This window comes from Corvus kubaryi, unplaced genomic scaffold (assembly GCF_017639235.1).
Source record: "Corvus kubaryi isolate FWS band 111438036 unplaced genomic scaffold, C.kubaryi_AGA036_p1.0 69, whole genome shotgun sequence".
Lineage (NCBI taxonomy): Eukaryota > Metazoa > Chordata > Aves > Passeriformes > Corvidae > Corvus > Corvus kubaryi.
The window spans coordinates 7,186,321-7,203,767 of record NW_024582057.1 but is presented as its reverse complement, the minus strand read 5'-3'; positions in this window follow the sequence as shown (position 1 = coordinate 7,203,767).

The following is a 17,447-nucleotide window of genomic DNA, read 5'->3' as shown; positions in this document are numbered from 1 at the left end:
GCACACTGAAGTTGATTGTTTTGGCTGCTCTTGCTCCTGGTTCTTGGCTCCTGTCCTGGCTTCTGGAGTACTGGGAAGAGTCCACCTCCTGCCAAGCTCACAGGCACAGTGCAGAGAAACTCACCAGCATAGTCTGCCTTCTGAAAATCTAGTCCTCTGCCAGGTACACAGGGGGAGTTGGGTCCCACGTGAGGTGGTAGGGTCAGTGGTCAGCTCCCAGGGGGCTGGGGTTCAAGGAGGGGCATGGCACAAAATGGATTTGGAAAACAAGGCTGATACCCAGTCTATTGTTTTTTAAAAAGGAGCAATTTAAGTACTTAATATTAAGGGGAAGAAGTGGGGGGTAAGCCAAGCCAAACGCATTCTTTCCCAAACAGGTATAGCATAAAGTTCTGGAAAATTTCTGAAGATCTCTATAACACCTAGAACAAAAATTTTTTAACAGTGTGCTGGCACTCAGTGGGTAGCAGCTGTTATTTGCTTGCTGGCCTTTTCTTTTCTCTCTTTCAGATCTGTCTTCTCACCTGATTCTCCCTGTGGCCTGTTAACTCCAAAACTCGCTGCTGTCATTCAGGTTCAGCTGCTGTGCTGCATCCTATGCGGAACACTGCACTTGGAGCAGAGCATAGACTGACTGAAAAAGGTCCAGAAGCCCTCAACGAGATAACTCTTCTGAAGAAATATTGAACTAACTTGATATGAGTGGGGCATATGAAAATTACCTTCAAGAATGTAAAAAAGCTATTGCAAGAGAGGAAGGAAATACAGTGATAGAACCACAGAATTGATGAGATTGGTAGGGACCTCTGGAGATCATCTAATCCAAGCAGCTGTTATGAATACAGTCAGCTAAAGCAGGTTGCTCAGGGACATGTACTGTTTTGCTTTGAATATCTCCAATGAGAGAAACACCACAAGCTCTCAGGGAAACCTGTGTGAGTCTTTAATTCCCCTTGGAAAAGTTTTGTTTGTGTATTTAAATGGAATTTCCTGTATCTCAGTTTGTTCACATTTCTTCTTGTCCTATCACTGTGCATGACAGAGAAGAGTCTGGCTCTGTCTTCCAAATTCTCTCCCATGCATAAATAACAATCAGGTGTTTATACACATGGAGAAGATCCCTCTGAGCTTTTGCTACTCCAGGTTGAACAGTTCCATTTCACTCAGCCTGTCCTCATATGTCAGATGCTCCCATCCCTTAACCATCTCTGCGGCCCATCCCTAGACTTGCTCCAGGATGTGCACATCTCTTTTTACTGGGAAACCCAGGTATAGATGGAGTGCTCCAGGTATGACTCACCAGGTGTGGGCAGAGGTGAAAGATCAGCTCCCTCAACCTGCTGCCGTTGCTTTTCTGCATGCAGACCAGAAGGCTTGTAGTTTTCTCTTACACAAAACGATGTTGCTGACCCAAGGTCAAACTGGTATCCACCAGAACTCCCAGGCCCTTTTCTGCATAGCTGTTTTCTACCCAGAACTCCCTCAGCCTCTACTGAGGCATGGGATTTTTACTTCCCCGGGGCAGAATTTTGCTCTTCCTTTTGCTGAACTCTGTGGGATTCGCATCAGCCCATTTCTTCAGTCTGTCAAAGTCCCTCTGGATGCCTGCACAACTCTCTGGTGCATCAGATGCTTCCTTAACTTTGTGTTACCTGCAGGTTTGCTAGGGTACTCTCTGTCCCAGCCTGGAGGTGATTAATGAAGATGTTAAATGGTACAGAACTTGGCACCAGCCCCTGGGGCTCACCCCTCCTGACTGGTCCCCAGTTACACTCTGTGCCACTGACTGCAATCCTTTCAGCCTGGCAGTTCAGCCAGTTTTCAGTTCATCTCACTGTCCACTTCTCTAGCCTGTACTTTACCAGTTGTTCTTCATATAATCTGTCAGGTCTGCAGTGGACAGGACAAGAAGTCAAATTGCAACAAGATACATTAATATTAGACAAAATAAAAGACTTTTTTCAAAGTTTTCCCAAGCACTGGGATAAGTTTTGTGAGGAGATGGTAGCTGGAACAGATAACCCATTAAGATCATCTCCAGACTTTTTTTCTTTGATCCTTAATAACATTTTCAGAAACATCAACTGTGTGTATTTCTTCCTCATTGTGAGCTAAAGTGGAACTTGATTAGCTGAATGCTCCCAGGAACTCCTCAGGAAATGGGAGAGGGGTAAAGAAATGGAAGGGCAGTGTGAGTTCAGTGCAGAGGTACACCCTGACATGGGAATTGCCTCAGTCCACACTGACATCACTTGGGTGTCTGCAGCTCAGGCTTAGACCCCTTGCTCTACAGGATTTTTTTGTTGTTTTTCAGACATAAGATATTCCCATATGCTTTAAGCACCTTGACTAGCTACTAGAGCATTTCAGCATATCAACCATTGTTGTTTATTTTCTAGATTAAATATCACATAAGTTTAAAAGAGAGGAACATAGAAATAACCACTGTGCTTATCCCCCTGTGGGGGGAGTAGAGGTTGGGGCTTGGAAGCAATATCCCTTTCTTTTTTCCCTCACATGGACACAGGAGTGCCTGTGTCTCTGGTTCAGATGGAAAAGGAATTGTCAGCAGCAGGAGAAGCTGGAATGGTCAGACTGCCCTGCACTCAAGGGATGTACTGCTGGTGCCTGTAAATAGAAAACCTGTCTCTCTAGGAGCACTGCTGCAGCTGATAAGGTGGATATAAACAAACATGAAGCACAAGGGTGCAGCTGTGTGTGATGGAGGCTAACACATCTTTACTCAGGTGCAAGTCCAGTAGACTTCCATCTCCACCTTCATACCTGTCATCTGCCTCCTCCCCATGCTCACAAGACAGGGGTCCTTTCTTCTTAACACTTAATGTGTTTCCCAGACTGGGAATATGGCATGGTTTCTTGCACTGGCCTACTGGAAGATGTCTCCACACAGCCATCTCTGCTGACTTTGCTATAGTTTCCCTTGAGCTGCATGTTCCACACAACCCCTGTAGGCTCACTCTCTTATGCCTTTAAACCTTTGTCTGGGTCCAGGAATAAGATAAGCAAAGAAAGTTCAGATCTGCCTTCCCCCTCTGATTCCTGTCTGAGGTAAATGGGCATCTGGGCAGCCTCTCAGGCCAATAGGTTATGAAAAGAGGCAGTAGGAGACACTGCCCAATTGAAAACTGTAGTTAAAGACATTGTCCAGTTTCCTTTGCAACTTCTTCTTAGAAGGGAAAACACAGATTTAGATGTGCTGATTTGATATTTGAGGTGGTGGTGCAGGAGCAGATTTCACAGGATCAGATTTTCTTGGCTCTGATTCATTGTTGGTACAAGTTGGGACTTCTATGTTCAGAGCTTTGGTTCTGCATGTGAGAGAAAGGGATGGCAGACTTCATCAAGGGAGTCTGAATCAGAAGTGATTCATAGCTTGTGAAGTACTCAGATACTTCATGTGAGTGCCATAAAATGACTTGAAAAGAAACAAATGTGAAATATGAGACTGGATGAAAGGGAGAGGGCAACATAGCGATCCACCCGCTTTTAGAGGCCAGAAGAGACCATTATGGCAGTTCAGTAAGACATTGCCCATAGCACAGACCTCAGGACTTCACTGAACTGAATTCCCACTTCTGTGCAAGAGCTGTTATTGAGCTAGAGCATGTATTTTGAGAGAAACTGACCAACTTGATCTTAGATGGAGAAGGGAATAGGAGAATCCACCACTGCCCTTGGTAAATTGTTCCTTCTCTATTAAATATACATTACTTGTTCTTATTTGTTTTATTTGTATGGCTGGTAACAGTCTGACTTATTTCATGCTGCTGTGCTGGCTAGAGGGGCACGTTCTTTTCCTAACTATGTTGCCTGGGCATGGGACTCTGAGCATCACTAAAGGCACTGCAAAGATTTTTCATTTATGAAGTTGACTCACTCTCTTGAACCCTAAAGCCATGGGTTAGCCAGGAGACCCAGGGGCACCCTCTAACACCTGAGTCTGGGTGAGTGCCTGGGCTGTGACCTGTTTTCACATTGAGGTGCACACTGCCTGCCTCTGCCACCCCCTCTCTGTGCTCTGCTTCTGCACCAGAAAAGCCCAGGTGAACTAACTGGCCAGAAAGCCTCTCCATCTGTCTCCCCAAGGAAGATGGGAAGGGGGCAAGGTCCCTGTGATGTACAGCAGGATGAGTACCCGGGGCGGGCTGGGTGGATGCACAGACTATTCCACCTTAACAAATGCTCACCAGCCTTTGAACATTTTTTCAGGCTCACCACTGAACCCTCTCTAGGATTTTTTCAGCGTTCCCCTGTGAACCCCATCTTCAAGTGCGCTGTCCCAAGGCTGGCCATGCTGGTGCTGAGCACAGCAGTAATGAAACTTTCTGAGGTGAAACGACAAGCAAATGTTCTGCAGTTTTCTCTCCAGATTTGATTTTGATTTCATTTGAATGGTTCTATTCCTAATTGCTTGCCTATAGCGATAACTTAATGTGTTGATTTTCCAAGGGCTACAGAGCAGCACTTTGAGAACAATCAGTCAGATGTTTTGTCACATCCCAGGCAGCCTTAACAGCATTTGCCTGAAATGAAATGTAACATCTCTACACTGCAGGCAATATTTTTGCTGATAATGTTTCTGCATATCTTGCTAAATAAAAATAGATCCCTCCTTTTTTTGGTTTAGACATCAGTTAAAAGCAAACCCAAACCCCCACTTGCATTAAGATGACACAGTACCTAACTGGAAGATGAAGTGGTCCTCCACATTTCACTGCGGTCACATCACGTCCCTGACTTGATCCTGAGCCATCTCCTAATTGCTGTGGTTTTGCAATCAAGTATTGCAAAGCTAATTTAGTTTGGAAGAAGTTGTTGGAACATGGATTCATCCTTGGAAATCACATAGCATCTCTGCTAATGGGTACTGCAGATTGCTAAGCTGCTCCAGCCTGCTTTGCCACTGGATAAACTAGGATAGAGTCCTGTCTTTTAAAGACTTCTGACACCCTGGGGTGTTGAGCAGCTTTGCAGGATGCTGCAAGTTAAGGAAAACTCTGAGGCTGTCTGTCCTTAATACTGGACTCAAGGGCTGTAGGGATGTCGAACCTGCAGGCATGGTGCTCAAGTGCCCCAAAGTACCTGGGAATTCCACATCAGAGCACACCGGCAATTTGCTTGCCAGCATGTGGGAACTGCTATGCCAGGCAGTTGTGGGGCACATGGTGCAGAGGATGCAGGGCAGGCCATGCTCTGTTGGCTTCTCTGTCTTGCAGCTGCCAAAGCCCAAAATGCAGCGCTGCTCCACTGGGGAGCATGCCATGCCAAACACACTAAGAAAAGGCAGAAATTAAATGTAGAGTGCATTCAAACCAAAGTGGGATGCTTGGATTACTGAAATCCTCTGTGTGTCCCTTTGAATGCAGTGGCAGCAACAGCACAAAACATTCCCAGACCTGCGGTATCAGCCTCCTTGGGGGCCTTTGTCCTAGACATTGGTCTGTCATGGGTATTAAAAACATCAGACTAAAAAAAACGTGATGGAAGGACAGGCACTGATGTGTCATCATCTTCTGCTGTCATAACCATTGCTTTTATGATCTTCATTACTCTGATGTCCCATTTGACTCAGTCTTTTAAGGTACTTGTCCTCACAACACCCCGGTGAGGGACAGGAAATGCTGCAGATGGACACAGACAATGTCTGTGCTAATAATAGCAACAAACATTCCCCGAACTGTCTGGTGCTCCCAAGCCAGAAGCACCGTGTGGGTTGAGGTAGCTTACAGGGTCGCTGTTGAATGGGACCACAATTTAGTAAACACAGGCTGTGGCATGAACAGTGTGGGGGAGGCCACATGCCTCTTGCACATCCCCCGGTCCCCTCTGCCTCGTCCCATGCTTGAGGCATCCAGACGTGCTCAGGCTCTGAATCTGAGGTCTTCAGGCTTCACCCCCAAGTTTGGGGCTTCTGGATATGTGCATGCTGCTTCTGCTTTTGCAGCCTGTAAAAGAAGATGTCTTTGATGCTTTTGCTGTTTCCCCAGGCTCAGGGGGGAGGGGACAGCTGCCTCCTTTGGGCTGGAGCCAGCAGAAGCACAGCTGGCTATCTCAGATTAATCCTATCCCAGTGGAAAAGAGAGATGTCACTCCTGGAGACTAGCAGTCTCTTACCCAGGTCAGCTGCAGGCAGCATGGGATCAGCAGGTAGCTTGGAGTGGGGTGGGGGGTTTAAGGCCCTTGGAAAAACTGTAGTTGTCTTTCCTAGTAAGAAAATGGCAAAAAGCAACTCCTGCTAGTGAGGAGTTTTTTAACTGGATGATGCTGAGTTCAGGATGATTTGAGGACTAGTGTGAGAGCAAGAGGGCTGCACGAGGAGAAATTCTGCTGGAGGACAGTGCAGGAGGACATAGCAAAGTGGCACACTCTGTATCACTTCCTATGTTGCCTGGCTTATGTCACGCTCAGGCAGTTCTAAGGACTTGCTTGACTGAGTGCTACCTGGCATGAGCCGAGAGCATGATGGGTCTAATTCAACAGCAGAGGCAAACGTGCTCCAGAGCCTGGGCTCATGCCCTCATCTCGTTTAGGTTCCTCGGGCAGAGGAATACCCAGAGAAGCAATGTCTCATTTTCCAAGAGATGCTGCTCTCCCTCCCACTGATCTCAGATTCATCCAGACACTTTAGGTAACCACTCAAATTTTTTTGTAGACCTTCTCTCAAATATGTGGCCCATTATAGTTTGGGAACTCTGGCAGAAGAGGAAACTTATCCTGCGTCCCTTCGCTGCTGTACTTGGGCTGCTCACGTGGGCAAGGTGAGGTACTAGAAATAAGCAAGGTGGGACCTGTGTTCATCATGCAGCCCCCTCAGGGCAGGGATCTGTCTTTTCATTTGTCTGCAAAGCACATAGCTGTGGCCTTGTGTAAATAATGCATAACATGCACAGTCATATTTTCTACACATCCCTACCCGCACAGATGGCTTCAATGGGAAAATGTCATTGCTGATCATTAAAAGGCAACAAAGTCCTCAACTACCAAAATAAATAAGTGGTATATTGTTGGCTTTTACAGGCAGTAGGATCCTACATGAGGGGATTTTTCCCTCCATGTATGCACCTTCAGCAAATTAATTTGATAAGACCCGGTTCCAGACATCACCTTATTTCAAGTTCAGTTACCTAGGAAACTGCAGTGCACTGCTGGGACGAGCTGCCCGCTCCTGCTTCTGTTGGAGCTATTACACACATCAGCTCTTCCTTCAGGAAGAACAGAGTGCTGCCGATGCCAACTTCCAGCCTTTTTATGCAGATCTGGGCTGTGCATGTGTGCAGAGGGAGACACACAGTCACCAATGCCCGTGGGAGGGAGACACGCACACTACCCACACCTACTTCTGCGTACTGGGAGTTCTTCATTTAGCTGAGAGGAGACATGTAGATGTGGTAGCTACCTATAGCATGGGAGTGTGGAGATGCATGCACCAGCTGTATGCACATGGGAACTAGCACTGGCTGTGTGTGTGAGCACACAGTCCTACCCAGAACGGCTGCTCACACATGTAGGTGCTGCTTCTCATTAAACAAGTTATCGGGGCTTCCACAAAATGGTAATTGAACCTGAGGTCTGAAGTAGCATGGTCTGGGTCTTTTTTCTGAGGACTCATTTGTCGAAGACGAATTCACCTTCTTTGGGACAACAAAGCCTTTGCACTCTTTACTCTGCAGTTTCTGAGAAATGAGGAGCCCTTGAAGAGCAGCTCTAACACACTGCAGTGGTGCTTGCCAAAGAGCTGGGTGGTAAGGAGCCCAAGCACCACAGTTACTTTTTGAAACACTTGATTTTTACCAGATTTGCCTAATGTGCCCATAGTGGCAGCTTGTCTCTCAGGTGTGAGATATTCAGCTGCACATGATCTCAGGACACAGGAAGCTCAGGTGGTGGGCTGAAGGTGGAAAGGTGTAAGTGAACAACTGGAGTGGGGAATCACATTTCCTTCCTTGCACCAGGGCCCAGGAGCTACGCCTCACCGTGGGGATGCAAACACATGTGTAGTCAACTCATTTACTCTTGTTCAGCACAGGTAAGCTGACTGGAGCTAGCTCCTATTTAGTAGACAGCCCTGTCAGTGAGAAACACCCTATTCCCCACGCTGTCGTTCAGCAATTTTCCAGAGACAGTGGATGGTTTTAATGTTTTCTTTTACAGGAATGTGGAGCCCAGTATGCATCCCACAGATGGGAAAATAAAATCTGCTCTGCATATCTCTCTGATTAGTTTGTTCTGTGCCGTAACTCATGTAGCCATCTGCAGGTGTCAGCAGCCCCTTTACACTGTCTTTCACCAACTACAAATATTGTGGCTGCTCTGGTAGAAAGGAAAAATATCTTGAGGAAGTGGAAATGATCAGAGAGGCTGCCCTGAGGTGCCGTGGTTGGAGATCAGTTGTCTGTCTGAGGAACTGTCTATCCTGACGGACTTTGAGGCACTACATCACTTTGCATTTTTTGCAGGAGAAGATCACCATTTTCCCTTTTGCTATCCTCTATGGGAACTCAGTGAGTAACAGGGATAACAAACTCACAAGAACAAAAGGTGCAATCTTTCTGTCCCTCCTCCCATCTCCATAACCTGCATCTCTGGGGTGAGGAGTAGCAGAATTAACTGCTGTGTGGGCTAGAGCAGTGACCTGCAAACATCCACCTACAGGGAGCTGGGCTGTGTCTGGCCTTTCCTCCAAGCCTCTACCTCACCTCCTGACCTGTCTGTCTAGACACTCAGCTCACCATCAGAGATGTCAGTGTAGCAAGCATCAGAACTGTTGAACCATGCTATCTATATTGCTACACAAAATATTACCAGTGAGGTCTAACTGTCCAGAAGGAAGAACACAAACATGAGCCATGCCTTGTGGAATACTTACATTTGATACATATGTATGAGCATGCTTTCTGATCCATTGCACCATTTCTCACCAAGTGGCTACAAAACACCTGGTTTCCACCAGTAACTATCCTGATAGGCATTTGTCTGGTGCGTGCTTGCCATTTCAAAACTATTAGGGTTTGCAAGAAACTTGTTGACCTATTTAATTTGTGTATATCTAGATAGACAGCTAGATGTGCAGTCAAGTAGATACTTGAAAGTCCAGCTCAGTGACAGAGAAACCTTTATTTTCATCAACCTGTCAGCACTGTCATTACTGACATTTACTTGGCATTACCCAGTCTCGTATACAGTCCTGTAGTTCACAGAATGATGTCATAGAGTCATAGAATGGTTAGGGTTGGAAGGGACCTTAAAGATCATCCAGTTCCAAACCCCCTGCCGTGGGCAGGGACACCTTCCACTAGACCAGGTTGCTCAAAGCCTCATCCAACCTGGCTTCGAATACTTCCAGGGGTGGGGCATCCACAGCTTTCCTGGGCAACCTGTGCCAGTGCCTCATGACTCTCTTTAATTGTTGCATATAATTATTATAACAAACTTGGCCCATGTCTGTAACACACACTACGTACATTTATGTGTGTATACATACATATATACATACAAAGATCTGTACATATATATGTATACATATATACATACCCATACACATACACTCAGAAGAACCTCTGTATGTGTTTCAAGCTCATAAACAACCAATGTGTAAAGGATAGGCACAGATTTTCTTTCATCCGCTACCTCCAGGATGCAGTAGGGCATTTTTAACAACACTGAATGAAACCAAGGGAGTGAGCAAGAGCCTATCCAGACCAAAATCTATGCAATGCATCTTTCACTTCCTGGGGCAATGATTCTTGCAGCTGGGGACCTACTTTTATGAATAGGTGTTAAGAGAAGGGATTTGGCTGTAGCAATTCTATCTATGCCTGGGACTCTTTCCTGCAAACTTTTATATGTATCAGACGTTTCAACTGAGTTTATGTGTTGTTCTGCATAACAGTGTCTCCAGAAAGGTTTGCTTTCCTGGCTGCTTATAAGTCACTGATCTTTGATCACTGTGTACCTGTATCCTGGAGGATATTATGTTTGTTTGTATGTATTTCTCATTTGAAATACCATAAATGATAGATAGAGAAGCTTTTGCAACCGCCAATTTTGTGATAAGTATCTGGGCTGTAAAAGGTTCTGGGGCCTCACAGAGATAGTGGCAGCAGATGCATCTGTGCCTGTGTTAACCTGCTTTCCCAACATCCCCAAAGCTTGACTGCCTTTTTTGACAACATTACAAAAGCAGTGTAGAAAGGGAAAGAAACACAGTTAGAGAGAATAAAGCATTTACTTACTTAGAGAACTGACTCAAGATACGGATGGTGCTAAAAAGACAGAAGGCTGACCAAAGGGCTGTAATGTCTAAGAACACTTTTTTCTCTTCAGATGATATTTTTCATGTCCTGTGCCATCTATGTCATCCTGCACATCTCCTCCGTCAGGAGACCTATGCAGGTAGCAGAAAAAGGCCCAAAACTGCAGCAGCTCCCTCACCCCAGACCCATTGACTTTATTCAGAATAACCGAGACTCTAAAGTGGAGATTTCACCCCCTCCCCTTAGCTAGGGTCAGAGTTGGCTCCTTGAGCTACTGGATGTCTCTGTGAACCTACAGACAATGGCTCAGCCTCACCACAAGCCGAGTCTCAGGCTCCATCCTTGGTCTGGAACTACTGGTGTTGCTCTGAAACTGGTCCTGCCACCGCAAGGCTCCCTGAACCTTTCCATGCTAAATGTCTGTTTTAATTCCTTTATAACCTAGCCTGAGCATAATACTTTTTTTGGAAGATGACCCTATGATGGGCTTAAGTTCAGATCTGGTTTCCCCATTTTAAGAACAATGCACTTCAACTGTAGGAGGAGCAGGGCAGGGACACAGAGGGAGATGGCTGGCTGTCGTCTGAGAGAAGGCTGAATTTGTCTTGTTTAGCCTAGCAACAAAAAAGGCTGAAAAAAGGTAGAATTGCTATCTGAAAATATCCCAGTGAGGGAAAAGGGTTGCTTTAAAAAGTCAGTTTAGCATGATAGCAAATGGTTTTAAAATGTCTGGGAGTCAGTCTAGACTGGAAATGAGAAGCTCCTTCTGCTGTCAGAGTGATGGAGTCCTAGCAGAGGCTTCCACAGGGTGCTGTGAACCCAAAATAACCCAATTAGCTTTGAGGTGCAGCTTGAGCAATTGATGAGAGGGACTCTACAAAGCCATTGTCTGCCAGCGCAGGACCCTGGATTGCATCATCTAGGACATCCTCTCCAGGACTGCATTTCTAAGATGGGAACTACTATTTGAACAAAATTACGTGAATACTGAAATTGTACATCGGGTGTTCATGATCACTAAATTCACAAGCAAGACTTTACTGCCTCTACCACTTTCCCCTCACAGTGCTGTGGAAATAAGTGTATCATTGCCGTATCTCTGCTCAAGTATTAAAATCAGAATGTGTTGGAAACATCCAGGAGAAAATTAAATAAGATTCCATTTGGTGTTTTGTAACATGTGCTGAACATTTCATTTCCCATCAAAGAAATATTGAAAAATGGTGTATTTGGACAACACTTTTTTTGAAAATATGGCACGCCATCACATAAATGAAGCATAATTTTCAACATAAAGATACAGTTTCTAAGTTTCCCTCAACTTTTCAAACTTGAATGCTTGGATAGTCGATCTTATCATTCTTTTAATTTAGAGAGGTATTTGACTGTAACACTCAGGTGGCTGCAAGAATGGTCAATTGAAACAGATTTTCATGAGTGGTGCTGTATCATTAAGATAAAAGGAAGCTTGTATAGTGGTTGATAATAAAAGGTGACAATAGAAACAAAGTTTGTTTTCAAGTCAAATTATAATTGAACTGTTTTGAGCTGTGTTTTATTAAATCCACTTGCAAGAGTAGGATCAGCAACACAATTTCCTGCCTTGTAGGGAACGTCTTCTAGAGAATGTCTTCTCTAAAAGAAGCCAGCAAATTTGAGCACTGATAACTTTCTTATTCTTAAAACCAATTATTTTCAAACATGTCATCTACACTAGCTCTCAGTGAGGATTAACTACATGACAGGCTTGAACTTTTAAAAGCAAGTGAGTTTTAAATTATGAAAGAGCAGGGGGAAAAGGTGAGACTAATTTTTACTGTACAGAGACGTGTAAAGTTTTTCAGTGCATCATCATTCATAGCCTTCTTGCCATAATTATAACGAAAATTATTCCCTTTCTCTTATTTTTTTGACTCCCTAACAAGAAACGCTTTGTGATTGGATGATGTAGACTAATTTTTAATGAATCATTTATCATATGAATAGCTTATTGCAAATGAAACTCCCCCATCTAGCCCAGGAGTATTTTTTTGTTAATTGCTTTGCAAGCATTAAAGAATATTTCTGGTTCAAACTGCCTGGACCAACACTATTGAATGCTACATTTGTGTTGCCTGACTGTATGGGATCAGCACCAACAGCTGGGTGTCTTTTCTGACTCTTCATGACAGTCAATTCAAAATCCGATTTCAGCAAATATTCATGGACATTATGTGAAAATATGCTTCACTGTACTCCTCCAGAAGTATATTTCTGTATATTTTCAGAGAATGAATCTCGTAATGCTCACACTCCCTAAACCCTCCTAGGTTAAGAGGCATGCTGCTATTGCACTGCAGAGAGGCTTTCATCCTCAGAGCTGGCACAAATTGAATACTGACACTGGACATTTGTGGGAATATTCCTATCGTTTTCTAACTACATGTGGGTTTGCACTGAGTGTGAAATGTTTTAGCCCTAAAGCAAATACTTACAGATGTGGGAAGCTGGTTACTATTCAGGATTTGATTTGCTCCAGTGAGTTCTTCCTCAGCAAAATTTCCACTGATGGTATCTGTGTTATCAGGGCATCAATTTCCCTCCACAGGCTACCAAAATGATAGACCTTCAAAGCTAAGATAATCAAGGGAGTCAATAAATGTCTTCAGCCAAGATAGATAGGAAAACATCAGGCTTTCAGTGTGACAGAGTTTCTGTTCATAACTGTTTATCACCTTTTTTTTCATTTGTTCATTTGTTTTGGTCTAAACTCCAAGTTGAGACTTCAGTAAACCCGTGGGAAGCCTGTGGAAAGACAGCAATGCCCGAACAGTGGGTTACCTGGTGGCCAAGGACAGACCACCCACATTTCTCAGTGGTGTCACATATATATTCTCCTCTGGTTGGAGGTTTTAATGAGGGAGATGCTTCCAGGATGAAAAAGAATAACTGGACTGAGAAAATTCAATCCTGGAAAATGAAAGAGGAGGACTGAAAAGAAGATGATCACAAGTCTCAGGATTTAAACTTCTGTACTTCGGATGTGATCTGTAGGAGGGGCAGTCTGTGTCATGCCTAAGGTTTTTTCCTTTTTCCACAGAGGGGTCCAATCTGGCCACTCTTGGCCAGATAATGTCGGACAATTAAACAGGCAACACACTGACTTCAGTGCAGCAGCTGAGGCTGCTTCCCCAGGGCTTGAGGGCTCAGACACAGCATCTGATGGCAGCAACGTAATGCCTATTACCAGGCATAAGGTGAACAACAGGAGCTGATCCTATGCATTAATCCATAGCAACTGTGAGATAAATTACATTAGACTAAATGCCACTGAAGGAAATTTGGCTGACGTATGCAAACTCGTTAAGCTGCTTTAATTGCAGTGCTCTAGGAGAAGGTGGTGACTTCAGCAGACTGAAATAGGATGGGGAGTCCTCACTACATGAGATGAGAGAGAGAACCAAACACAGCTACTCATGCCAAGAGACAATAGGGGAAATCCTGTCTTTCAGGTGGAAAAACAAACCAGGCAGTCTTTTCCTTGCCATAGCACCTCTTCTTAGCCAAATAACAATAAACAGATTGAGGCCTGAGGGACTAGAATGGCACAGGCAAAAGGACTAGGCTGGCACACCTCATCCTCCAGCTTCATTCCTCACAGGAAAAGGTATTTTCAGGTAGATATGGCTGAAATAGCTTCAGTCAAAAAAGGAGCAGGTGGGAGATGGTTTTTCATTTATTAAGGACAATCATAAAACTTTGTTGTCTTTGTTAAAGAAAATTAGAAACTTCCCACAAAGAGACTTTTCTTTTGCTGAAATCATGCTCAGCTTTTTTGTTTGGTTGGTTTTGTAAATGAGGTAGGGTACTCTGCACTGAGAGTAATACCTTTTTTCGTAGGAAAACGTAGATGAAAAAGTTTCTCTTCCTTGCAAAACTGATTTTTAACTGGGTTCAATCATAGACATGGGTTAGTTATTAAAAATAATCTGAGATTTTGATCCTGCCAACAATCAAGTATGCTGCCAGTAAAAGCGTTTGAGCTTTATTCTGAATTTTTAGCATACCAAGAGCTCTCCTAACCTTGTAGAGATGGGTTGAATGCTGCAAGTTAAGTATGTGCTCACCATCCACTTGGTGGTGAGCCCAGGTTTTCAGACATGTAGAAGTGAACTGACAGTTCATAAAATAAATCCTTTCTTCCCTGATTTCTTTTTAATTTTTAACTGACAAGTGTACTGATGGCCAGTTTAATTTCATTTGACACAGATGGTCATTTCAGTTGGCAATCATCCACCAAAATACATGTCACCCTTGGTTAATGACCTACCCTCATCGATAATCTTGTGACATCTTTTCCACATTGTATATGACATGTGCTTGTGAGCTTCCTGCAATAACCCCTTCGTGTTTTTAAATCCCAGCCTGCCAAATGCCTGCTCCATAATGTCATTTCTCCCTCACAAGTACACACCAGCTGCTGAGGGAGCTCCTTGTGAGGCTCCCTCCATCTTAGCCCTAGGGCCTGGTGGGAAGGGATGTGGGAAATACCATGGGAGGACACATCTGCCCTTGGCTTCCATCTGCCACACCATACCAGGCCACAGCCTGAAGGGCTGGAGCCAGTGGCCTCTCATTCTGTCAGCCTTTCCCCAGACCTGAAATGGATGGATGTTGCGTTGCAGCATTGTAGATAGGGGAATAAGACCTTTTATATTTTTTGAGGAATCTAGGTAATAATTATTAATGACCCACAATAATTCTAGATCCTCATTTTCTCTGCATCTATGATAATTAGGAATCTATAATTTTGCCCTCTGAGCTGTCATTTCAGAGGAGAAACTTTAGCCTTTTGCATGCACCTGAAGCCTGATCAAGAGTCCCCTGTAATCTGTGGCTGTCCAGCCAAACTCAGGGTTATGCTACATGCAGGGTGCCACCAGCTACTACAGACATAAGTGGTGAACAAGATGTTTACAAGATAAAGTCTTGCATCTCCATGCAACGTTTTTCAACTCCTATTTGAAAGACATTTTCCAGTCTGATCTTTCACTGGAATACTTCTACTCAGTTTACATTTGTTTCTGTCACAGGGCTATTTGCCCAATAAATTAAACAGTCAATAAAGGCAGGGGCCATAAATCTTCTCTATTGCTAATTACCTTAAAAATGAGGAGACTGCTATTCTGTCTCCTTTATTTCATTTGGTAGTTGTAGCAGCAGCAGCTTATCTGGCTCATAATCCCAGTAGCCTGCCTTCAACTCAGGACCATTGCAGGGTCATGGGGAGGACAAACATGAAAATCAGGCATGTGCAGAGTAATTTTTCTCATGAGAAAATATATTAATACAAAACAGTGAGAAGCCACAGGACTTCCTAACCTGGATGTTACATACTTCTACCTTGGCTGAGGCTGTTCTGCCATTGTGAAGAAATGCCCTCTGGGAGCTGCCGCTATGTGACTGCTAACACTTGGCAGTCATTCCTCTACGTGAGCTGTGGGGAATCTCCGTCACTGTGCAGCCATCTGAACCTTGTTTCTGTGAGGTCCCAAAGGCCTTTGCAAGGTTTGTTTATTATTAGCCTCATTTATCACTCTCATGACTGATTTTGAATATAAGGAAAGTGGATCCTATTAAAAAATTCATGTGTTACTATCTAGGACACAGAGTCAAGTGTGGAGTAACCCATATTTCATCATCCTACTATTAAATAACAAGTACTAATTTACTTTTCACCTATTAGCTAAGAACAGGCTAACTAAATTTCCACATGTGGCAGAGAGCTAACTGCTGCTAGATTATAAGTGTCCTATGTGGATCCGGGATATTTTATGAAAAAGATTAGTGAGTTGTTTCTCACATCATAAATTTCCTTGTTGTTCTGCTAGGAAATATTTCCAGTTTGTGGTGCCCTCTCTGAACTGTTGCCTCTAACAGTGCAGCCCAGAGCAGGTGGATGTAGATGACCTAGAAGTCCTGCCAACATTTCTGTGGTGTGTATGCCTATGTGGGAGGCAGAAGCATTTGAAAAAAGAAGAAGATAGCATCAAAGACTATTTAGAGAATGAAGCTGTAGGCTCAGCTGTAAGCAAAGCCCCTGTGGTTAAAGCTGTGCTTGTTGAGATGTCCCATGTGACAGTACCAAACCCATTTCCATGCTTTGCTATGCATGTCCACCTCCTTGTTGGGCTGAAAAACGGTTTGTTACACAGTGCTGTGATGTAAATCAAGGTAGCAACATCACCTCTGCAAAGTCTGACCAGCTTAAAGGTCCTGTGCACTCAGCACACAGGAGGAGGTGGGAATGGACACCAGGATCTGGCAATGTGTGATGCTGGTGTTGTCACACCTGTGTATCCCCACTGTCCCTCTCCCCACCATGCCCACCATGCCCTGTTTTGCAGCAGTCACTTCCACTGACTTTCTGGAATACAAGAGTGAACAGTGGCAGAGCTTTTCAACCCCCTCTGCACTCAGGTTTTTTTAAAGAGAGATCATTACAAAAACAAAGGTCATTTAAGAACACACACATAGACAGAAAATTCCATTTTAGATTTTAAAAGTGCAGTGGAATTTGACCTTTACTGTGTCTTCTGCCATGCCTCCTCTCTAGAGCTTTATATGGTGTTCGTGGTCATGCTGCTTTATTATTCCCGCAGCTCTGTTTCTTCCTTCTAAGCATTAAAAAAAGCAAAGCTAAGAACCACAATTTTTAGTTAAAACAGGTTGACCTACCCTTTGAAAACAGCAAGTGCATTCTTAGGTAATTCACAAACAGGAAAATGAGACAAGGTCAATGATCAACTCGTTTATTGTGGCTTGACCCATCTCACTGAGCCTATAGTTTGCTCCTGAGCTCTCAGGGCCACAGTCCTTTAGTATACCAGTGTCTGGGATTTGCAGACTGAGCACAGACCAAGGTTCTTTCCTTACAGGACCTTCCAGACTGAGCACAGATCAAGGTCCTTTCCTTACAGGACCTTCCAGACTCACCTTGCAGACTGGCAGGCTGATTTTCAGTGGGTCGTTGAATGAGTTACGACACCAAGTCTCACTCTGAGCACAAGGAGTAGAACTCTCCATTCAAGTTTTCAGGCTGCATCAGCAGTAGAGGTATATCCAGAAGAGAAATCTGCTGCAGCACGAGGTCTTTTTGGGGTAGTGAGGAGGAGCCCCCAGCCACAACAGCAG